The 25,128-nt window shown below is 45.2% G+C and overlaps 1 protein-coding gene across 1 annotated transcript in view; it reads right to left on the bottom strand.

Annotated features, from left to right (window-relative positions):
* Positions 1-25,128, bottom strand: part of LOC121536998 (receptor tyrosine-protein kinase erbB-4-like) — a 246,806-nt gene that overhangs the window by 34,768 nt on the left and 186,910 nt on the right. The window lies entirely within an intron of this gene.

Here is a 25,128-nt window from a genome sequence, read left to right as displayed (position 1 = left end):
TGGGGCCCTCACTTATTGCTCTTCACTGAATCTAATTTCAAGGAAAACAATAAGTGTAAGAGATTAATCTTTCTTCTCTCAGTTTTATTTTTAATCAGAGTAGGCTATTCATCGTCTCAATAGTAACCTTGGAGGATTGACTTCTTGAGTTCCTAATAAACACAAAGAATACATCTATGGGTTCAGTTGAGTCTGTATGAGACTGGCTTTCTTGATTCAGTGTTGTCAGATGTGTGGCTAGTGGAGTAAGAGTTAGCCTGCCCCTAATCTCTGATGACAGTCCTACCCATTATTCATGTGACAAAGCTAAACTAAATGTCCAACAGCTAAGCTGACATCAGTTTGAGTGAAATAATGCACAGCATGACTGATGGGTGGTTCCTGAAATGACCTGAGCCACATGTCACTGAATGCTTCTGGAGGGGAGGAGAGGAGAGGAGAGGAGAGGAGAGGAGAGGAGAGGAGAGGAGAGGAGAGAGGAGAGGAGAGGAGAGGAGAGGAGAGGAGAGGAGGAGAGAAGAGGAGGAGAGGAGAGTTGTTTTGTAGATTTGTTTAAGACTACCAAGAAACACTCGGTGTGACCCTGATTTAGCCCACTGCAATAAAAGGATAAGGTAGAAAAAAAACCCACATGAGAAATAAAAAAAAAAGAAATAAGAAGAACACAATAAATTAAGAGCTCTATATACAGGGTTGCCATACCAAGCAGTGATGCAGCCAGTCAAGATGCTCTCAATGGTGCAGTTGTAGAACTTTTCGAGGATTGCTTGCCCATGCCAAAACTTTTCAACCTCCTGAGGAGTGCGCTCGAGTGAGTGGACCTTAGTGAATTGGACACCGAGGAACTTGAAGCTCTCGACCCGCTCCGCTGCAGCCCCGGATGTGGATGGGGGCTTGCTCCCCCCCCACCATTTCCTGTAGTCCACGATCAGCTCCTTGGCCTTACTGACGTTGAGGGAGAGGTCATTGTCCCAGCACCACATTGCCAGGTCTCACCACATAACCCATATTGTGCGTGCGTACGTACATGTGTGCCTGCATCTTAGTGGCACAATTGATAAAAGAGCACTCGACTGTGTATAAGTATATATTTCCTCAGCTATTTGACAGAGCTATTTTTCTCCTCGTTGAGGAACTAGCCTAGTTCTTCATTTTGAATCGACATTAGAAAGTTAGGTACAGGTACACACAGACACTGGTGGAATCGTTAATCAAGGAATTAAGTGAATTAGGGTCTGGCAGGGGCCTGCTGGTGGCTGAGGGATGAATATCTGAGTGGGCCAATAATGAACTCAATGGCTGGGAAGTAATGCTCCATCACACACACAGCAGAGACACACACACATGCACGCACACAGGTGGAGGCACATAGGCAGACACACGGACACACACACACGGGTACACACATGGGCAAACACACACAAACACAAACACCTCACAGTCTCCCCTCCCTCTCTCTCTCCCTCCCTCCCTCCCTCCCTCCCTCCCTCCCTCCCTCTCTCCCTCCCTCCCTCCCTCCCTCCCTCCCTCTCTCCCTTCCGGTTAGCCATCTGATGAACTGTTTAGCAGTCTTATGGCTTGAGGGTAGAAGCTGTTAAAGAGCCTTTTGGACTGCTTTTTGGACCGCTTGCCATGCGGTAGCAGAGAGAACAGTCTATGACTAGGGTGGCTGGAGTCTTTGACAATTTTTAGGGCCTTCCTCTGACACAGCCTGGTATAGAAGTCCTGGATGGCAGGAAGCCTGGCCCAGTGATGTACTGGTCCGTACACACTTCCCTCTGTAGCTCCTTGCAGTCGGATGCAGAGCAGTTGCCATACCAAGCGGTGATTCAACCAGTCAGGATGTTCTCGATCGTGCAGCTGTATACATTTTTGAGAATCTGAGGACCCATGCCTGAGGGGGAATAGGTGTTGTCGTGCCCTCCTCACGACTGTCTTGGTGTGTTTGGACCATGATAGTTTATTAGTGATGTGGACGCCAAGGAACTTTAAGCTCTCGACCCGCTCCAATACAGCCCCGTCGATGTAAATGGGGACCCCCCCTGTAGTCCACGATATTGTCTTGCTCACATTGAGGGAGAGGTTGTTGTCCTGACACACTGCCAGGTCTCTCACCTCCTCCCTGTAGGCTGTCTCATCGTTGTCGGTGATCAGGTCTAGCAACGTTAATGATGGTGTTGGAGTCATGCGTGGCCACCCAGTCATGTGTGAACAGGGAGAACAGGAGGGGACTAAGCATGCGCCCCTGAGGGGCCCCCGTATTGAGGATCAGATTGGCAGATGTGTTGTTGCCTACCCTTACCATCTGCTGCCGGCCCGTCAGGAAGTCCAGGATCCAGTTGCAGAGGGAGGTGTTTAGTCCCAGGGTCCTTAGCTTAGTGATGAGCTTTGGTGTTGAATGCTGCGCTGTAGTCAACGAACAGCATTCTCACATAGGTGTTCCTTTAGTCCAGGTGGGAAAGGACAGTGTGGAGTGCGATTGAGATTGCGTCATCTGTGGATCTGTTGGGGTGGTATGTGAATTGTAGTGGGTCTAGGGTTTCTGGGATGATGGTGTTGATGTGAGCCATGACCAGCCTTTCAAAGCACTTCATGGCTACCGACGTGAGTGCTATGGGGCGGTAGTCATTTAGGCAGGTTACCTTCGCTTTCTTGGGCACAGGGACTATGGTGGTCTGCTTGAAACATGTAGGTATTACAGACTCCGTCAGGGAGAGGTTGAAATGTCAGTGAACACACTTGCCAGTTGGTCAGCGCATGCTCTGAGTACGCGTACTGGTAATCTGTCTGTGAATGTTGACCTGTTTAAAGGTCTTACTCACATCGGCACCGGAGAGCTTGATCACAGAGTTGTCAGGAACAGCTGGTGCTCTCATGCATGGTTCAGTGTTGCTTGACTCGAAGCGAGCATAGAAGGCATTTAGCTCATCTGGTAGGTTAGCGTAACTGGGCAGCTCGTGGCTGGGTTTCCCTTTGTAATCCATAATAGTTTGTAAGCCCTGCCACATCCCACAAGCATCGGAGCCAGTGTAGTAGGATTCCATCTTAGTCCTGAATTAACGCTTTGCCTGTTTGATGGTTTGTAGGATTTCTTATAAGCGTACGGATTAGTGTCCCGGTTGCCTGTAATCCGTGGCTTCTGGTTGGGATATGTACGTACGGTCACTGTGAGGACGATGTCATCGATGCACTTATTGATGAAGCTGGTGACAGATGTGGTATACTCCTCAATGCCATCGGATGAATCCCGGAACATATTCCAGTGTGTGCTAGCAAAACATTCCTGTAGCTTAGCATCCACATTATCAGACCACTTCCGTATTGAGCGAGTCACTGGTACTTCCTGCTTGAGTTTTTGCTTGTAAGCAGGAATCAGGAGGATATAATTAAGGTCAGATTTGCCAAATGGAGGGCAAGGGAGAGCTTTGTACGTGTCTCTGTGTGTGGAGTAAAGGTGGTCTAGAGTTTTTTTCCTCTGGTTGCAAATGTGACATGCTGATAGAAATGAGCTAAAACGGATTTACGTTTTCCTGCATTAAAGTCCTCAGCCCCTAGGAGCGCCACTTCTGGGTGAGCATTCTCTTGTTTGCTTATGACCTTATACAGCTCGTTGAGTGCGGTCTTAGTGCCTGCATTGGTTTGTGGTGGTAAATAGACAGCTACGAATATATACAGTGCCTTCGGAAAGTATTCAGACCCCTTGACTTTTTCCACATTTTGTTACGTTACAGCCTTATTCTAAAATTGATTGAATAAATACAAATCCTCAGCAATCTACAAACAAAAATTAGAAAACAGAAATGCCTTATTTACATAAGTATTCAGACCCTTTGCTATGAGACTCGAAATTGAGCTCAGGTGCATCCTGTTTCTATTGGAGTCTACCTGTCGTAAATTAAATTGAATGGACAGATTTGGAAAGGCACACACCTCTCTATATAAGGTCCCACAGTTGACAGTGCATGTCAGAGCAAAAACCAAGCCATGAGGTCAAAGGAATTGTCTGTAGAGCTCCGAAACAGGATTGTGTCGAGGCACAGATCTGGGGAAGGGTACCAAAAAATGTCTGCAGCATTGAAGGGCCCCAAGAACACAGTGGCCTCCATCATTCTTAAATGGAAGAAGTTTGGAACCACCAAGACTTTTCCTAGAGCTGGCTGCCCGGCCAAACTGAGCAATCGGGGGAGAAGGGCCTTGGTCAGGGAGGTGACCAAGAACCCAATGGTCACTCTGACAGAGCTCTAGAGTTCCTCTGTGGAGATGGGAGAACCTTCCAGAAGGACAACCATCTCTGCAGCACTCCACCAATCAGGCCTTTATGGTAGAGTGGCTAGACGGAAGCCACTCCTCGGTAAAAGGCACATGACAACCCACTTGGAGTTTGCCAAAAGGCACCTAAAGACTCTCAGACCATGAGAAGCAAGATTCTCTGGTCTGATGAATCCAAGATTGAACTATTTGGCCTGAATGCCAAGTGTCACGTCTGGAGGAAACCTGGCACCATTCCTACGGTGAAAGATGGTGGTGGCAGCATCATGCTGTGGGGTATGTTTTTCAGCGGCAGGGACTGGGAGACTAGTCAGGATCGAGGCAAAGATGAACGGAGCAAAGTACAGAGAGATCCTTGATGAAAACCTGCTCCAGAGCGCTCAGGACCTCAGACTGGGGAGAAGGTTCACCTTCCAACAGGACAACGACCCTAAGCACACAGCCAAGACAACGCAGGAGTGGCTTCGGGAAAAGTCTCTGAATGTCCTTGAGTGGCCCAGCCAGAGCCCGGACTTGAACCTGATCGAACATCTCTGGAGAGACCTGAAAATAGCTGTGCAACAATGCTCCCCATCCAACCTGACAGAGCTTGAGAGGATCTGCTGAGAAGAATGGGAGAAACTCCCCAAATACAGGTGTGCCAAGCTTGTAACCCAAGAAGACTCAATGCTGTAATCGCTGCCAAAGGTGCTTCAACAAAGTACTGGGTAAAGGGTCAGAATACTTATGTAAATGTGATATTTTTTTGGTAATAAATTACCAAACATTTCTAAAAATGTGTTTTTGCTTTGTCATTATGGGGTATTGTGTGTAGATTGATGAAGGAAAAAAACAATTTAATCAATTTTATTATAAGGCAAAATGTGGAAAAAGTCAAGGGGTCTAAATACTTTCTGAAGGCACTGTATGTTAAGACCACAGTAGCTGGAAAAGCACAGGTACAATGATATGCAGACACTGTTGAATAGTTCCCAGCCCTTAAATACACTGTTTTAGCCAGAACAACTTTAACGTCTTCATCCAGCTCTCCTACAAAATATGAAGAACATATTGGTCTTGTGTGTCAGTGGTTTTGTCTGTTATTATGAAGATGGTGTCTGTGTTTTTTTTTTTACAGCAGGGTAAAAAAAAAAAAATGTTATGTTATGTTGTGTTGCAGGTACTGTATACAGAGGGTGTTTTGTGCTTTGATAGATACTTATTGACTAAAATGTGCTTGTATCCAATAAAATAGGGAGAGATATAAAGGACAGAACAGATGCAAATCCCTGCATGGCATTGAGATGAACGTTAAACTTGCATTACATCACATTACAGTCATTTAGCAGACACTCTTATCCAGATCAACATTAGCACTTAATACTATAAAAGCTTGTAAAATAGCGACTGGAGAATTCACTTCGGCACATTATATTACGTATAATATTATTGAGCAACAGTCCCACCACCCATTTAAACTAAAAAGAGACAGAGACCCTAAACACCATGAAGATGTTGTATGTAGTCTCAGTTTATGGTGTGGTTGTTTGTTCAGGTGTTATAAAACACTCCAAAAGGTCACAATTAGAGGATGCTCCAATTCCGTGGAGTTTGCAAAACTATTTGATTCGCGCCGTCTTTTACTTACTTATTTTTCAGTTAAAAGGGAAGATTACTCACATAAATTCTCCATATTTTCACCAAATGACTAATGCATTAATGTATTGTGCCATTTCACTGTAGCTTAGGCAGCAATTAAGCCCCTCTTTGTGTCCTAGTGACGAGCTGTTTTTCTTTCAAGACCAAACAGAGGAGAGAAGACAGGGAAGGGAGAAAAGCACAGAAGAATGTAAAGACATTGCCGGGGGCGTATGAATAAAAGGAGCAGGGTCTCTAGTGTCTGCCGCCTCTTCTTTGTCATAATCACCATTATACTGACATGGCAACGCTCTTTTCACCTCCTCACTGCCTGGCTTCTCTCTCTGCCTTAGTATAAAGACTGTGTGTACCTTAACTGTCCTCTCTCCCTCTCTCCATCTTTCTCTTGGTCAGGTTCAGATTCAGATAAGCTTTAATAGCATGAATGGCAAGCACACAGTTGCTAAAGCAAAGTGAGGTTCTCTCTCTCTCTCCACTTGTCTCTCCCTCTTTCTTCTCCATCTCTCTCTCTCTCTCTTGCTTTCTCTCTCTCAGTATTAAGGTTCTTTACCACCATCTTTCCTTCAGTCTTTATACAATACACTTACAGAGACAGAGAGAGAGAGAGAGAGAGAGAGAGAGAGAGAGATAGAGAGAGAGAGAGAGAGAGAGAGAGAAAGAAAGAGAGAGAGAAACGGAGTGAAAGAGACAAATGGAGAGAGACAGAGAACATCACTTTGGTTTAGCAACTGTGGCCTTGACATTCTTGCTATTAAAGCTTATCTGAATCTGAAGGAGAAGAGAGAGAGAGAGAGAGAGAGAGAGAGAGAGAGAGAGAGAGAGAGAGAGAGAGAGAGAGAGAGAGAGAGAGAGAGATGAAAAAGAGAAAGAGATGGTTCCTCAGGTGCATCATTTGATGTCTGTAATGACATGGCAACTACACCACATGCAACAAAACATACAAACAGTCCAGAATTCAAATATTACACCATGGCTTCCCTTGATCTGGCTTACAGCCAACCCTCATTTCTCCCTCCCTCCATCCCTCCCTCACTCCAATGGTACTTCTAGTCTGTTTGTTGTCTGGTTCTGCTTCATTAAATGGTCCACAGAGGGACACATCAACACACACACACACACACACACACACACACACACACACACACACACACACACAAATGCACAGCAAAATGAGCAGTGCAAAGTGGAAGAGATAGACTACAGAAACCATTATGCCCTACAGCAACAGTGAGCCTCCAGACTCCAGCCTCCGCTTGCCAGGTTGGTACTTTGAGTACTAGACATTGTTTAGCTCCTTGTCTGCATGAGTAAAATAATACTGTAGGGGTTGCTGCTTGAGTACACACAGCGTAGCTAGGACATAGCGTACAATCAAAAACCACTGAATCAAAGCTGAGGAATGTGTAAAGACACAACAACAATACAACACAATACGTTTGGAGAGCTGCTGATTCTAGTGCTTAGATAAAAGTGTATCCAGATCCACCAACATTAAGAACTAGATCCAGATCCACCAACATTAAGAACTAGAGAACATTGTGTTTTCCTGCCAAGTAGTTGAAAGTTGAAAGAAAGCAGAGGATCATCAGTAGTGACAGATGAGCAAGTCAGCTGTCCCTCTAGCTCTCTCTCTCTATCTCTCTCTCTCTCTCTCTCTCTCTCTCTCTCTCTCTCTCTCTCTCTCTCTCTCTCTCTCTCTCTCTCTCTCTCTCTCTCTCTCTCTCTCTCTCTCTCTCTCTCTCTCTCTCTCTCTCTCTCTCTATTCAATTTAAGGGCTTTATTAGCATGGGAAATGTATGTTAACATTGCCAAAGCAAGTGAAGTAGATAGTAAACAAAAGTGAAATAAACAATAAATATTAACAGTAAACATTACACTCAGAAGTTCCAAAAGAATAAAGACATTTCAAATGTCATATTATGTATATATACAGTGTTGTAACAATGTGCAAATAGTTAAAGTACAAATGGGAAAATAAATAAACATAAATATGGGTTTCCACCTCATTTTGTGGGCAGTGTGCGCATAGCCTGTCTTCTCTTGAGGGCCAGGTCTGCCTACGGCGGCCTCTCTTAATAGCAAGGCTATGCTCACTGAGTCTGTACATAGTCAAAGCTTTCCTTAAGTTTGGGTCAGTCACAGTGGTCAGGTATTCTGCCACTGTGTACTCTCTGTTTAGGGCCAAATAGCATTCTAGTTTGCTAAGTTTTTTTGTTTGTTCTTTCCAATGTGTCAAGTAATTCTCTTTTTGTTTTCTCATGATTTGGTTGGGTCTAATTGTGTTGTTGTTGTGGTTGTCCTGGGGCTCTGTGGGGTCTGTTTGTGTTTGTGAACAGAGCCCCAGGACCAGCTTACTTAGGGGACTCTTCTCCAAGTTCATCTCTCTGTAGGTGATGGCTTTGTTATGGAAGGTTTGGGAATCGCTTCCTTTTAAGTGGTTATATAATTTAACTGCTCTTTTCTGGATTTTGATAATTAGCGGGTATTGGCCTAATTCTGCTCTGCATGCATTATTTGGTGTTTTTCGTTGTACACTGAGGATATTTTTGCAGAATTCTGCATGCAGAGTCTCAATTTGGTGTTTGTCCCATTTTGTGAATTCTTGGTTGGTGAGCGGACCCCAGACCTCACAACCATAAAGGGCAATGGGTTCTATAACCGATTCAAGTATTTTTAGCCAGATCCTAATTGGTATGTCAACTTTTATGTTCCTTTTGATGGCATAGAAGGCCCTTCTTGCCTTGTCTCTCAGATCGTTCACAGCTTTGTGGAAGTTACCTGTGGCGCTGATGTTTAGGCCGAGGTATGTATAGTTTTTTGTGTGCTCTAGGGCAACGGTGTCTAGATGGAATTTGTATTTGTGGTCCTGGCAACTGGACCTTTTTTGGAACACCATTATTTTTGTCTTACTGAGATTTACTGTTAGGGCCCAGGTCTGACAGAATCTGTGCAGAAGATCTAGGTGGTGCTGTAGGAACTCCTTGGTTGGTGACAGAAGCACCAGATCATCAGCAAACAGTAGACATTTGACTTCAGATTCTAGTAGGGTGAGGCCGGGTGCTGCAGACTGTTCTAGTGCCCTCGCCAATTCGTTGATATATATGTTGAAGAGGGTGGGGCTTAAACTGCATCCCTGTCTCACCCCACGGCCCTGTGGAAAGAAATGTGTGTGTTTTTTGCCAATTTTAACCGCACACTTGTTGTTTGTGTACATGGATTTTATAATGTTGTATGTTTTTCCCCCAACCCCACTTTCCATCAATTTGTATAGCAGACCCTCCCTCCCTCCCTCCCTCCCTCCCTCCCTCCCTCCCTCCCTCCCTCCTCCCTCCCTCCCTCCCTCCTTCTCTCTCTTTCTCTTTATCTCTCTCTGTATCTATCTTTCTCTCCTTATGATGCTGTGTATCAGAGCCTCTATTCCCTCTAAGTCTAATTAGCTAGACTTTGTAACCTCTCTGTCGTCCATTCGGCTTTCATATATATTTATCCAGCAACACCATTTGATCTCTTGTTTGAGGAGCCACATTGAGAGTGGAATTAAAACTACTATATGCAGATAATTTTTGCTTGCCAATTTTTTTGGGAAAACTGAAAACTAAAAGACAGTAGAAAGGCAAAGTAAAGCAGATGCTCTGAATGGCAGCAGAGTGCAAAACGCTTGGCATGACATTACTGGAATCAGCTGGTATGTCTCCAAGAGGAGCTGGGCTCTAGCCTGTGAATTCCATCCTAGAGATACTATTGTATAGTGTAGTACATAGTCAAGGGCAAAGTAGATCTGTCAATGACACAATATTATAAGATTGCCCACAGAGTTTCCAATCCAATCATGAATTCAGCTTCAAAAGAGGAAGACAGTTACAGTAATGCTCCGAAAATAGGTATAAAACTAATCAGAAGGAGTTCCCCTCTCGCTTTCACTTACCTGCAGGGTGGTAGAGCACGAAGAGGGCCAGCTGGTAGTCCACTGATCCCATTACTGAACCTGTCTACCCATGTCCCAGGTCAACTGGATGGGGCCAGACACAACAATGACCAGAGAGAAGGGCAGGTGAAGGGAGGCAGAAGGAGGTCCCTGAAGGTACAGTTCCTCACTGATGGAGGTGAGAGATTTACACCTAGAGGAAAGATGGACTGCTACTGTCTACATGTAGGCTTGGCTCTAAGGGCCAAGTGAGACAACTCTAGAGCTGGGATAGCATTTCTGTTTTGTTTCTGTTAATGGACTGTGTGTATATACCATCCTGGGTAGTTCTCATATAAAGCAGCCTCCAAGACTAGCCCAGCCTTTTATTTTTGGGGAAACAGGCTGGTCTATGTGATATGAATCCATCATTACACAGCCGATAATACTGCCACCGAGGAGAGGGGAACAAACGTTATGGCTTCACAGAATGAACTGTTTATAGTGATAAAGCCCCAGACAATGTCCCCTGCCTGCTATCAAAGTCCCCTTAGTTCTCACTGCTACCCAGTACCCTGCACTATGTTGACACAACACTACCAACTAGGTTCATAGAACATGGAACTCTGACTGACAGTCTAAAAAATAACTCTGGGGTTTACATAACTGTTTCCAATGTTTCACTGTTCCATTCCATTGTCTTTATTCAACAGTTAGTTTCTTGGTGAATCGATCCCAGTAATACATATGTTTCTATCATACTGGGCTAGTATGTGTTGTATTTTTAGGTAGCAGAAGATGAGGTCAAAGAGTTGGCAAAGAAACCAACCTCTAGCCCCTCACATCGACTAGCTGAACATTCATATTTTGACCGTTCTGCTCTCACAGAGATAAAAGTGCATTCTCTCTTATGAGTCATACCTAAATCCACTACATCAAATAAGGAATAAAGAAGAAACACAGGTAAAGAATAAATAGCCTACAAAAGTAATGATTTATTCATTTACTTTTGTACGCTGAAGGATTTGACATATTTGAAAGGGTTGTGTCATCACAATCCAATCGGATGCATCTTGACGTTCTCACACATAGCCCAGCTACATCAGTTGTAGATTCCTATCTCCTCTACTGCTACAAAGCCCTGTCCGCCGTCTGCACTGGCCGTGCAGCATTTACGGTGATACGGCCTCTGCAGAAGTCAGGGCATTCAAGTGCTTCGCGGAGCAGTACAGAGCTGTTGTGAAGGGAGATGTCAAGGAAGTGAGTTTGTGTTTAAATAGGACCTCCCGCCCCCACCTACCGTCAACCAATGATGTCAGTGCGGAGCTATACGGAGCCCTCCGCATTGTTACAACACTTGGGAGGCGCACAGCGATGCGGTACGGAGCTCAATGTGGCCTCTGCGTACCTCCGGAGGCTCCGCAATTGCGTCACACCCTCCACACAGAGTCTCCGACCACATTTTCGGATCAAGCATAAATTGGCTCTTACACAGCACTCTCCTCTCCTTTCCACTCCTCCTCTCCTCTCCTCTCCTCTCCTCTCCTCTCCTCTCCTCTCCTCTCCTCTCCTCTCCTCTCCTCTCCTCTCCTCTCCTCTCCTCTCCTCTCCTCTCCTCTTCTCTCCTCCTCTCATCTCCTCTCCTCCTCTCTCCTCTCCTCATCTCCTTTCCTTTCCTCTCCTCCTCTCTCCTCCTCTCTCCTCTCCTCCTCTCCTCTTTGTGTTTAAAGGGTCTAGCTGATGCTTTTCTTCCTCTGCATGAGACTGTTGCCTCTTAAATGGCACCATTTTCCCTATATTGCACTACTTTGGGCCCTGGTCAAAAGTAGTGCACTACAAAGGGAATAGAGTGATATTTGGGATGCATCCTCTGTCTCCCGTGGCATCTCCATGTCTCTCCTCTCGTCTGAACAATCTGACCAAGTCATCACATCAAGGGGAAGAGATAGACATGACTGCTGGGTAGTGCTAGTGTTGCAGTGGAACAGAGGCTGTGGGGTCTTGACGTGATGTGCTCTCAAAGATTAGTCCCTAAAAAATGCGGGTTTAAGGTTATGAAATATTGTGTGAATCTCAAATATAAAATATATTTTGATTTGTTTAACACTTTTTTGGTTACTACATGATTCCATATGTGTTATTTCATAGTTTTGATGTCTTCACTATTATTCTACAATGTAGAAAATAGTAAAAATAAAGAAAAACCCTGGAATAAGTAGGTGTGTCCAAACCATTGACTGGTACTGTATATAATTATTGTGCAATTTATATCTATAGGCTACATTGAGGTATTTCTATCATTATTTTAGGCTATCTGGCATTAGTGCGTAAGCATAAGCTTTAGGGCCTAACTGTACGCGCACCAAATAACCTACACACCAATCACTAAATGCTTTTGGGAATGGGCAGAAAAGGTTAGTGACGATCCACGGAGGCAAAAAGGACAATGAGTTTAATTCAATAAGAGAAAAGCAGTGAAATGGAGAGATGAAAATAAAGAGAAGGGAGGGCCAGAAAAGTAATGTTTGGAAAATATTTGGTGAAGTGGTAAAAGAGGATGATAGCAGTGCCGGCTATGTTATGTGTGATGATTGTGAGGCACTATACAAATTCGACAGTCACAAGACAGGACTTCAAATAGGCCTATGGCACGTCAAGGAACTACATGGCAAAAAGTATGTGGACACCCCTTCAAATTAGTGGATTCGGCAATTTCAGCCACACCCATTGCTGACAGATGTATAAAATTGAGCCCATAACCATGCAATCTGTAAAGACAAACATTGGCAGTAAAATGGCCCATACTGAAGAGCTCAGTGACTTCCAACGTGGCACCATCATAGGATGTCACATTTCCAACAAGTCAGTTCGTCAAATTTCTGCCCTGCTAGAGCTGCCCCGGTCAACTGTAAGTGTTGTTATTGTGAAGTGGAAACGTCTAAGAGCAACAATGACTCAGCCGCGAAGTGGTAGGCCACACAAGCTCACAGAACGGGACCACGAGTGCTGAAGTGCATAGCGCGTAAAATCTTCTGTCCTCGGTTGCAACACTCACTACAGAGTACCAAATTGCATCTGGAAGCAACGTCAGCACAATAACTGTTCATCAGGAGCTTCATGAAATGGGTTTCCATGGCCGAGCAGCCACACATAAGCCTAAGATCACCATGCGCAATGCCAAGGGTCGGCTGGATTGGTGTAAAGCTCACCGCCATTGGACTCTGGAGCAGTGGAAATGTGTTCTCTGGAGTGATGAATCACGCTTCACCATCTGGCAGTCCGACAGACGAATCTGGATTTGGTGGATGCCAGGAGAACGCTACCTGCCCGAATGCATAGTGCGAACTGTAAAGTTTGGTGGAGGAATAATGGTCTGGGGCTGTTTTTCATGGTTCGGGCTAAGCCCCTTATTTCCAGTGAAGGGAAATCTTAAAGCTACAGCATAAAATGACATTCTAGACGATTCTGTGCTTCCAACTTTGTGGCAACAGTTTGGGGAAGGCCCTTTCCTGTTTCAGCCTGACAATGCCCACGTGCACAAAGCGAGGTCCATACAGAAATGGTTTGTCGAGATCGGTGTGGAAGAACTTGACTGGCCTGCAGAGAGCCTTTGGGTTGTATTGAAACACCGACTGCGAGCATCAGTTTCCGCAACAATGTTCCGACATCTAGTGGAAAGCCTTCCCAGAAGAGTGGAGGCTGTTATAGCAGCAAAGGGGGGACCAACTCCATAGTAATACCCATGATTTTGGAATAAGATGTTCGACGAGCATGTGGCCACATACTTTTGGCCATGTAGTGTATAACCTCTCACATAGCCTTAATATTAACTCCTGAATTAAGCATTTCTTGCAGTAAAATATTACACCAAATGTAGAATACATTTTGACTCGTGAATAAGAGTGGAGAAATATGATTTCTTTCTTTCAGCATCTTGAGAGAATGTGAATGTGCAGTTAGATACCGTCTTATGATAAGCTGTAGACCACACTATTTACCAAGAGAGTTTTCATCTGTATTTTTCATAGCTGTCTATTTACCACCACAAACCAATGCTGGCATTAAGATTGCACTGAATGAGCTGTATAAGGCCATAAGTCAACAGGAAAACGCTCATCCAGAGGCAGCGCTCCTAGTGGCCGGGGACTTTAATGCAGGGAAACTTAAATCCGTTCTACCTAATTTCTACCAGCATGTTAAATGTGCAACCAGAGGAAAAAAAACTCTAGACCACCTTTACTCCACACACAGAGACGCATACAAAGCTCTCCCTCGCCCTCCATTTGGCAAATCTGACCATAACTCTATCCTCCTGATTCCTGCTTATAAGCAAAAACTAAAGCAGGAAGCACCAGTGACTCGGTTAATAAAAAAGTGGTCAGATGACGCAGATGCTAAGCTACAGGACTGTTTTGCTAGCACAGACTGGAACATGTTCTGGGATTCTTCAGATAGCATTGAGGAGTACACCACATCAGTCACTGGCTTCACCAATAAGTCCATCGATGATGTCGTCCCCACAGTGACCGTACGTACATACCCCAACCAGCAGCCATGGATTACAGGAAACATCCGCACTGAGCTAAAGGGTAGAGCTGCCGCTTTCAAGGAGTGGGACTCTAACCCGGACGCTTATAAGAAATCCCGGTATGCCCTCCGACGAACCATCAAACATGCAAAGAGTCAATACAGGACTAAGATTGAATCGTACTACACTGGCTCTGATGCTCGTCGGATGTGGCAGGGCTTGAAAACTGTTACAGACTACAAAGGGAAGCACAGCCGCGAGCTGCCAGTGACACAATACTTCCAGACGAGCTAAACCACTTCTATGCTTGCTTCGAGGCAAGCAACACTGAAGCATGCATGAGAGCACCAGCTGTTCCGGATGACTATGTGATCACGCTCTCCGTAGCCGATGTGAGTAAGAATTTTAAGCAGGTCAACATTCACAAGGCCGCAGGGCCAGACAGATTATCAGGATGTGTACTCCGAGCATGTGCTGACCAACTGGCAAGTGTCTTCACTGACATTTTCAACATGTCCCTGACTGAGTCTGTAATACCAACATGTTTCAAGCAGACCACCATAGTCCCCATGCCCAAGGACTCTAAGATAACCTGCCTAAATGACTACCGACCCGAAGCACTGACGTCTGTAGCCATGAAGTGCTTTGAAAGGCTGGTCATGGCTCACATCAACACCATTATCCCAGAAACCCTAGACCCACTCCAATTTGCATACCGCCCCAACAGATCCACAGATGATGCAATCTCTATTGCACTCCACACTGCCCTTTCCCACCTGGACAAAAGGAACACCTACGTGAGAATGCTATTCATTGACTACAGCATTCAGCATTCAACACCATAGTGCCCTCAAAGCTCATCACTAAGCTAAGGATCCTGGGACTAAACACCTCCCTCTGCAACTGGATCCTGGACTTCCTGACGGGCCGCCCCCAGGTGGTAAGGGTAGGTAACAACACATCTGCCACACTGATCCTCAACACGGGGGCCCCTCAGGGGAGCGTGCTCAGTCCCCTCCTGTAATCCCTGTTCACCCATGACTGCATGGCCAGACACTATCATTAAAACAACAGTGGTAGGCCTGATCACCGACAACGATGAGACAGCCTATAGGGAGGAGGTCAGAGACCTGGCCGTGTGGTGCCAGGATAACAACCTCTCCCTCAACGTGACCAAGACAAAGGAGATGATTGTGGACTACAGGAAAAAAAAGAGGACTGAGCACGCCCCCATTCTCATCGACGGGGCTGTAGTGGAACAGGTTGAGAGCTTCAAGTTCCTTGGTGTCTACATCACCAATGAACTATCATGGTCCAAACACACCAAGACAGTCGTGAAGAGGGCACGACAAAGCCTATTCCCCCTCAGGAGACTGAAAAGATTTGGCATGGGTCCTCAGATCCTCAAAAAATTCTACAGCTGCACCATCGAGAGCATCCTGACTGGTTGCATCACCGCCTGGTATGGCAACTGCTTGGCCTCCGACCGCAAGGCACTACAGTGGGTAGTGCGTACGGCCCAGTACATCACTGGGGCCAAGCTTCATACCATCCAGGACCTCTATACCAGGCGGTGTCAGAGGAAGGCCCTCAAAATTGTCAAAGACTCCAGCCACCCTAGTCATAGACTGTTCTCTCTGCTACCGCACGGCAAGCGGTAACGGAGTGCCAAGTCTAGGTCCAAAAGACTTCTCAACAGCTTCTACCCCCAAGCCATAAGACTCCTGAACAGCTAATCATGGCTATCCGGACTATTTGCACTGCCCCCCCACCCCATGTTTTTACGCTGCTGCTACTCTGTTAATTATTTATGCATAGTCACTTTAACTCTACCCACATGTACATATTACTTCAACTACTTCAACTAGCCGGTGCCCCCGCACATTGACTCTGCACCGGTACCCCCCTGTATATATAGCCTCCCTACTGTTATTTTATTTTACTTCTGCTCTATTTTTCTCAACACTTTTTTGTTGTTTTAATCTACTTTTTTATTAAAAATAAATGCACTGTTGGTTAAGGGCTGTAAGTAAGCATTTCACTGTAATGTCTGCACCTGTTGTATTCGGCGCATGTGGCCAATACAATTTGATTTGATTTGATTTGATTTGTAGAGGGGCTACAGTATCTTTATCAGCATCATAAAAGCTGATAGTATTTAAACTACATAAAATATGCATCCAAGCCGAACTGAAATCTTATCAGAAACATGTTGGGTCGTTTCCCAGCTTTCTATTTCCTTACAACCGATCAAACTGATGGCATTTGGACATTTTGCACAGAAAATCTTTCCAGTTTTTTTTTGTTATTGCATTTTCTCCCTGCTCCCTAAATGTCTTTGCTCCGCAAATGAGGCAGAGATGACAGAGAACTTTACCTTTGTCAAAAATATTGAAGCATTCATTCTATCAATTTATGACATTATTCTGGTGACCAAGGGTTTATTTAGTCTTCTAGGGCAACTTATAATGACAGAAGATAAGAATGTATCTAATTATAGACAAGTTGACTAACAAATAGCCTATCAAAATGTCGGAAATTATAAGGAGAAACATATGTAAATGCAGGATTGTTTCATGGGCCTTTTTTTCCTGGGAAAACATACAATGTTGGTTGCGTAAGCCCAGTTATCATATTGCCTCTCCATGGTGCTTCCTCTTTATCATAAAGCCTGTATTGTGTAAGGAGAATAACTCATCTTCTTCCCATAACCCCTACAGTATTTTCAAGGATCAGGGCAATGGACCATCTGCCTTCTATTCAATATACACTTCTATTCCTCCATAAACGTCTACCTTATATTGTGTCCCATTGAATAGACAAAAAGCAACAGCATTCTCTTTAAATAATCAATCAATAATCAAATAATCTGTGAGCCAAACCCAAAACTTGGCATGATGTTAAAATACATGACTAATACTAATACAGTAGCCCCTTTCACAAGCCAACTGTATGAGCCAAACCCAAACATAGATATACTGGGCATTCACACTACTGTTAAAACTATCTGGTGTATGTGACAAAAGTATTCACACCCCTTGACTTTTTCCACATTTTGTTGTGTTACAGCCTCAATTTAAAATTGATTAAATTGAGATTTTGGCCTATACACAGTGCCCCATAATGTCAAAGTGGAATTATGTTTTTAGTCATTTTTACAAATTAATAAAAAATGAAAAGCTGAAAGGTCTTGAGTCAATAAGCATTCAACCCCTTTGTTATGGCAAGCCTAAATACGTTCAAGAGTAAAAATGTGCTTAACAAGTCACATAATAAGTTGCATGGACTCACTCTGTGAGTAATAATAGTGTTTAACATGATTTTTGAATGACTACCGTATGCCTCGCAAAGAAGGGCACCTATTGGTAGATGAGTAAAATAAATAAAAATATCATTTGACCATGGTGAAGTTATTAATTACACTTTGGATGGTGTATCAATACACCCAGTCACTATAAAGATACAGGCGTCCTTCCTAACTCAGTTGCCGGAAAGGAAGGAAACCACTCAGATATTTCACCATGATTCCAACTGACTTTAAAGTTACAGAGTTGACTGGCTGTGATAGGAAAAAACTGAGGATGGATCAACAACATTGTAGTTACTCCACAATACTAACCTAAAGGACAGAGTTAAAAGAAAGAAGGCTGTACAGAATAAAAATATTCCAAAACATGCATCCTGTTTGCAATAAGTAAAACTGTGGCAAATACATTTACTTTATGTCCTGAATCCAAAGTGTTATGTTTGGGGCAAATCCAACACAACACATCACTGAGTATCACTCTTCATATTTTCAAGCATAGTGGTGGCTGCATCATGTTATGTGTATGCTTGTCAAGGGAGTAAAAAAATAAATACAATAAAAAATAAAAAAAACGGAATAGAGCTAAGCACAGGAAAAATCCTAGAGGAAAACCTGGTTCTGTCTGCTTTCCAACAGACACTGTGAGTCAAATTCACCTTTCAGCAGGACAATAACCTAAATCACAAGGCCACATATACACTGGAGTTGCTTACCAAGATGACATTGAATGTTCCTGAGTGGCCTAGTTACAGTTTTGACTTAAATCAGGTTTAAAATCTATGGCAAGACTTGAAAATAACTGTCTAGAAATGATCAACAACCAACTTGACAGAGCCTGAAGAATTTTAAAAAGAATAATGTGCAAATATTGTACAATCCAGATGTGCAAAGCTCTTAGAGACTTACCCAGAAGGACTCACAGCTGTAACCGCTGCCAAAGGTGATTCAGGGGTGTGAATAGTTAAAAAACATGTTTTCACTTTGGCATTATGGGGTATTGTGTGTAGATGGGTGAGAAAAAAATATATTTAATAAATTTTAAATTCAGGCTGTAACACAACAAAATGTGGAAAAAGTCAAGCGGTATCAATACTTCCTGAAGGCACTGTATATACTGTATATATAACACTACAGACGACAGTTAACTCCTTCCCCATGCCAACTAGGCCGTGAGAGAGAGGGTATCATCTCGCCAGGGATTCTCCCATGATGCCTCTACCCATGAGGCTACCCATGATGCCTCTGACCCAGGCTTGACCTAGGATCCTCTCTGATACCATCAGGTCAGCATCATCTCAGGCCTAGTCTACTGAACACATGACTCACAACACTCTCTGACTGAGTCTCAGATGGCACCCTACTCCCTACAGTGCACTTCTTTTGACCAGGGCCCATAAGCGTATAAGTAGTGCACTACGTAGGGAATAGGGTGCCATTTGTGCCGAATCCTGACACAGCGCCAGTGAACCCACTCCACACAGACGCGTCTTGAGAGCAATGTTAGAGGAGACATTGAGGAATCTCTTCATCTCTGAAGGCGTTGTGCTTTTCTGTAAACTGTTGTATGGTGTTTAGACTGCTGTAGATGAAGGACATTCAATAATGGCATCTGTGGCTCTTTGTAAATACCACTGTACATCGCACCTGGAATAACTATGCTTTGTGGAAAGTAACAATTTTTCCGGGGGAAAAAAGAAAGGTGTCATAATTAGGGTTGAATATTTTCCTGGTATTTTACAAATGTTCCATCCCGAGAATAAATCACTTTTCTCCCGGGTAACCCGGTATTTCCCGCCAAAACCGGAAGTGTCATTCAAAAGCATTATAAAGTATATAATGTATATAATGCCCATGTCTGGATTTGATTAGAGCTTTGATCGAAAATTCAAGCCTGATGCTACCTCAGCCTGCTGAGCCATACATTAAATACATTTTATGAGCCCTATATTAAAGACATTTAATGAGCCTAAACCCAAAAAAGCCCAAATGATTGTGACGTTATCCAATACATATATGATATAGGCAACTGCACATTACGCACGACAGAAAAACCTAAACGTCCATAGATGGTAAATAGGTAAATAAATTAAACTAGCTCCAGTAGGCTAATCTTATTACTGTACTGTATTATATGGACTGGAATTACACACATCGTTCAAACCATGATAAAGCAGGGAGCGACCATGCAATTCTGGTGCAGCACATGCAGTCTACAAAGTTACAAGTATAGGCTAGCAAATTGTATTTTTTAAAATATAATAGGACCTATTTGTATAACTAGTAGGCTGACGCATATACAGTGGGGGAAAAAAGTATTTAGTCAGCCACCAATTGTGCAAGTTCTCCCACTGTCACGCCCTGACTCTGGGGACTCGTATATGTTGAGTCAGGGTGTGTATGTTCTATGTTGAGTATTTCTATGTTGGTGTTCTATTATGTGTAGATCTATGTTTGGCCGGTGTGGTTCCCAATCAGTGGCAGCTGTATCTCGTTGTCTCTGATTGGGGACCATACTTAGGCAGCCTATTGGCACTAGTGGGTTGTGGGATCTTGTTCCATGTTAGGTATGTTGTTTGTGTACCTTGGACTTCACGTTTCGTTTCTTGTTTTGTCGTTGTGTTTAATAGTCAAATAAACATGTATGCAGATCACGCTGCGCCTTGGTCTGACCCGTTCATGAACGATCGTGACAGAAGATCCCACCAAACGAGGACCAAGCAGCGTGTCCAGGAGCAGACAGCCTGGACCTGGGAGGAGATCCTGGATGGTAAGGGATCCTGGACTTGGGAGGAGATTCAGGCCGGGATGGATCGCCGTCCTTGGGAGGAGACAGTGGAGGCGCGGTATAGAGAGGAGCAGCGGCAACGCAGAAGGCGCCGGCCGAGGAAGAAGCCCGAGAGACAGCCCCAAGAAAAACATTTGGGGGGGCTAAAAGGGTGGTTGGCGGAGCCTAGTGTTAGAGCAGAGCCAACTCCCCGTACTCACGCGAGGAGGCGTGTGACTGGGCAGGCTCCGTGTTATGCGGAGCTACGTACTGTGTCGCCAGTGCGCCGGCACAGTCCTGTACGTCCTGTGCTAGCACCACGCATGTGCCGTGCTAAGATGGGCATCCAGCCAGGACGGGGTGTGCCGGCTCAACGCTCCTGGTCTCCAGTACGCCTCCTCGGTCCAGCATATCCTGCGCCGGTTCTACGTACTGTATCGCCAGTACGTGTGCACAGCCCAGTGCGTCCTGTGCCAGTGCCCCGCACGTGTAGTGCGAAAGTGGGTAGCCAGCCAGGATGGGTTGTGCCAGCTCTCCGCCCCAGACCTCCAGTCCGCCTTCGCAGTCCGGTTCGGCCCGTTCCTGCTCCTCGCACCAAGCCAGTGGTGCGCGTCGCCATTCCGGTCCGGCCTGTTCCTGCCCCTCGCACCAAGCCAGTGGTGCGCGTAGCCAGCCCGGCCCGGCCTGTTCCTGCCCCTCGCACCAAGCCAGTGGTGCATGTTCCTAGTCCGGTTCGGCCCGTGCCTGCTCCTCGCACCAGACCAGTGGTGAGTGTGTCCAGTCCGGCACTGCCTGTGCCCGTTCCACCGGTGCCTGGTCCGGCACCAGTCAGCAGCTCCAGTCTGGAGCCAGAGCAGTCCGCTCCACCAGTGCCTGATCCAGCTCCGGTAAGCTGCTCCAGTCCGGAGCCAGAGCAGTCCGCTCCACCGGTGCCTGATCCAGCTCCGGTCAGCTGCTCCACTCCGGAGCCAGAGCAGTCCACTCCACCGGGGTCTAGTCCAGCTCTGGTCAGCGGCTCCACTCCGGAGCCAGAGCAGTCCGCTCCACCGGTGCCTGATCCAGCTCCGGTCAGCGGCTCCACTCCGGAGCCAGAGCAGTTCGCTCCACCGGGGTCAAGTCCAGATCCGGTCAGCGGCTCCACTCCGGAGCCAGAGCAGTCCACTCCACCGGTGCCCAGTCCAGCTCCGGTCAGCGGCTCCAGTCCGGAGCCTGAGAAGTCCGCTCCACCGGTGCCCAGTCCAGCTCCGGTCAGCGGCTCCAGTCCAGACCCAGACGTCAGCCCCTCTCCAGGTTTGGGGTCTCCCACACCAGGGTCCAGACAGGGCTTGGAGTATAGTGGGAGGAAGGAGAGGGGAAGCAGCGCGTCGAGGTCCAGACCAGACCAGGGGCGCAACAGGGAGGCGGAGAATAGGTGGTGGTCACGCCCGGAGCCGGATCCGCCTCCGAGGCGGAATGCCCACCCGGCCCCTACCCTGTTAAGTAAAGGTTGTGCGGTCGGAGTCCGCACCTTTGGGGGGGGTACTGTCATGCCCTGACTCTGGGGACTCGTATATGTTGAGTCAGGGTGTGTATGTTCTATGTTGTGTATTTCTATGTTGGTGTTCTATTATGTGTAGATCTATGTTTGGCCGGTGTGGTTCCCAATCAGTGGCAGCTGTATCTCGTTGTCTCTGATTGGGGACCATACTTAGACAGCCTATTGGCACTAGTGGGTTGTGGAATCTTGTTCCGTGTTAGGTATGTTGTTTGTGTACCTTGGACTTCACGTTTCGTTTCTTGTTTTGTCATTGTGTTTAATAGTCAAATAAACATGTATGCAGATCACGCTGCGCCTTGGTCTGACCCGTTCATGAACGATCGTGACACCCACTTAAAAAGATGAGAGAGGCCTGTAATTTTCATCGTAGGTACACGTCAACTATGACAGACAAATTGAGGAAAAAAATTCCAGAAAATCACATTGTAGGATTTTTAATGAATTTATTTGCAAATTATGGTGGAAAATAAGTATTTGGTCACCTACAAACAAGCAAGATTTCTGGCTCTCACAGACCTGTAACTTCTTCTTTAAGAGGCTCCTCTGTCCTCCACTCGTTACCTGTATTAATGGCACCTGTTTGAACTTGTTATCAGTATAAAAGACACCTGTCCACAACCTCAAACAGTCACACTCCAAACTCCACTATGGCCAAGACCAAAGAGCTGTCAAAAGACACCAGAAACAAAATTGTAGACCTGCACCAGGCTGGGAAGACTGAATCTGCAATAGGTAAGCAGCTTGGTTTGAAGAAATCAACTGTGGGAGCAATTATTAGGAAATGGAAGACATACAAGACCACTGATAATCTCCCTCGATCTGGGGCTACACGCAAGATCTCACCCCGTGGGGTCAAAATGATCACAAGAATCCCAGAACCACACGGGGGGACCTAGTGAATGACCTGCAGAGAGCTGGGACCAAAGTAACAAAGTCTACCATCAGTAACACACTACGCCGCCAGGGACTCAAATCCTGCAGTGGCAGACGTGTCCCCCTGCTTAAGCCAGTACATGTCCAGGCCCATCTGAAGTTTGCTAGAGTGCATTTGGATGATCCAGAAGTGGATTGGGAGATTGTCATATGGTCAGATGAAACCAAAATATAACTTTTTGGTAAAAACTCAACTCGTCGTGTTTGGAGGACAAAGAATGCTGAGTTGCATCCAAAGAACACCATACCTACTGTGAAGCATGGGGGTGGAAACATCATGCTTTGGGGCTGTTTTTCTGCAAAGGGACCAGGACGACTGATCCGTGTAAAGGAAAGAATGAATGGGGCCATGTATCGTGAGATTTTGAGTGAAAACCTCAGCAAGGGCATTGAAGATGAAACGTGGCTGGGTCTTTCAGCATGACAATGATCCCAAACACACCGCCCGGGAAACGAAGGAGTGGCTTCGTAAGAAGCATTTCAAGGTCCTGGAGTGGCCTAGCCAGTCTCCAGATCTCAACCCCATAGAAAATCTTTGGAGGGAGTTGAAAGTCCGTGTTGCCCAGCGACAGCCCCAAAACATCACTGCTCTAGAGCAGATCTGCATGGAGGAATGGGCCAAAATACCAGCAACAGTGTGTGAAAACCTTGTGAAGACTTACAGAAAACGTTTGACCTGTGTCAATGCCAACAAAGGGTATATAACAAAGTATTGAGAAACTTTTGTTATTGACCAAATACTTATTTTCCACCATAATTTCCAAATAAATTCATAAAAAATCCTACAATGTGATTTTCTAGAATTTTTTTTCTCATTTTGTTGTCATAGTTGACGTGTACCTATGATGACAATTACAGGCCTCTCTCATCTTTTTAAGTGGGAGAACTTGCACAATTGGTGGCTGACTAAATGCTTTTTTCCCCACTGTATACCTTTCATAATATTTCCCCTAATGTTATTAGCCTACCTCCTCTTTCTCTCTCTCTCTATTGTTGCTGCATTCTTTCCTCGCTTTCAACAGTTAAATGAAATACGTTTTGTTGTCCTTATCTTCATCATTGTAATGACATCCTTGAATAATATAAGACTAGAATTAGATGCAGAAGGCTTTCACTTCTCTTCACGAAGATTGAATCGTTATAATTCGGAGTAAATATCGCTTGTTCACTTGCCCATTCACTCTTCTTTCAAACTACCCGTGAGTTCTATTGGCTGCTGTATTGGTATAAGAAAAGAAAATAGAAAATAATGTCCAGCAAGCTATTCCTGTCTAGCTTTTTCTGCATGGGACTCCAAGAGCTAAGGAGCGTTTTTTAAGGAGAGAGGCCAGCGGAGCACAGGTTGCGTGCATATTGCGCAAGAGACAGAGACTACAAGTTAGAAGCGTATTATCTTAGATGACGCCGGAGAAGATGGCTGCCGTTTTACAGCCCTCTAACCAATTGTACTATTATGTGTGTTTTTTTCGCGTTATTTGTCATTTATTCTGTACATAATGTTTCTGCCATCGTCTCTTATAACCAAAAATAGCTTCTGGATATCAGGACAGCGATTACTCACCTCGTACTGGACAAAGATTTTTTCTTCAACGAGTCGGACGCGAAGGATATCCTACAGACACCCGACAAAGCCCAAATCCCCGTCATTTGCAGGAGAAAGAGACAGAGATATCGTGGACGTAGGTCGGGGTGCCTTGTAAGGATCCGACGGCGAGCGAGTAAACTGCCTCTTCCATCAATCCTATTAGCCAATGTTCAATCATTTGAAAATAAATTAGATGACCTACGATTGCGGTTATGCTACCAACGGGACATTAAAAACTGTAATATCTTATGTTTCACCGAGTCGTGGCTGAACAACGACATGGACAACATACAGCTGACGGGATATACGCTACATTGGCAGGATATAACTGCTGACTCCGGTAAGACAAGGGGTGGCGGTCTGTGTATATTTGTAAAGAACAGCTGGTGCACAAGGAAGTCTCGAGGTTTTGCTCGCCTGAGGTAGAGTATCTTATGATAAGCTGTAGACCACACTATTTACCAAGAGAGTTTTCATCTATATTTTTCATAGCTGTCTATTTACCACAGGTGCGTGCATATTGCGCAAGAGACAGAGACTACAAGTTAGAAGCGTATTAGATGTACATACCCCAACCAGAAGCCATGGATTACAGGCAACATCCGCACTGAGCTAAAGGGTAGAGCTGCCGCTTTCAAGGAGCGGGACTCTAACCCGGACACT

The sequence above is a fragment of the Coregonus clupeaformis genome, chromosome 23, assembly GCF_020615455.1.
Source record: "Coregonus clupeaformis isolate EN_2021a chromosome 23, ASM2061545v1, whole genome shotgun sequence".
NCBI classification, from domain to species: domain Eukaryota; kingdom Metazoa; phylum Chordata; class Actinopteri; order Salmoniformes; family Salmonidae; genus Coregonus; species Coregonus clupeaformis.
This window is presented reverse-complemented; position numbering and strand designations above follow the sequence as displayed.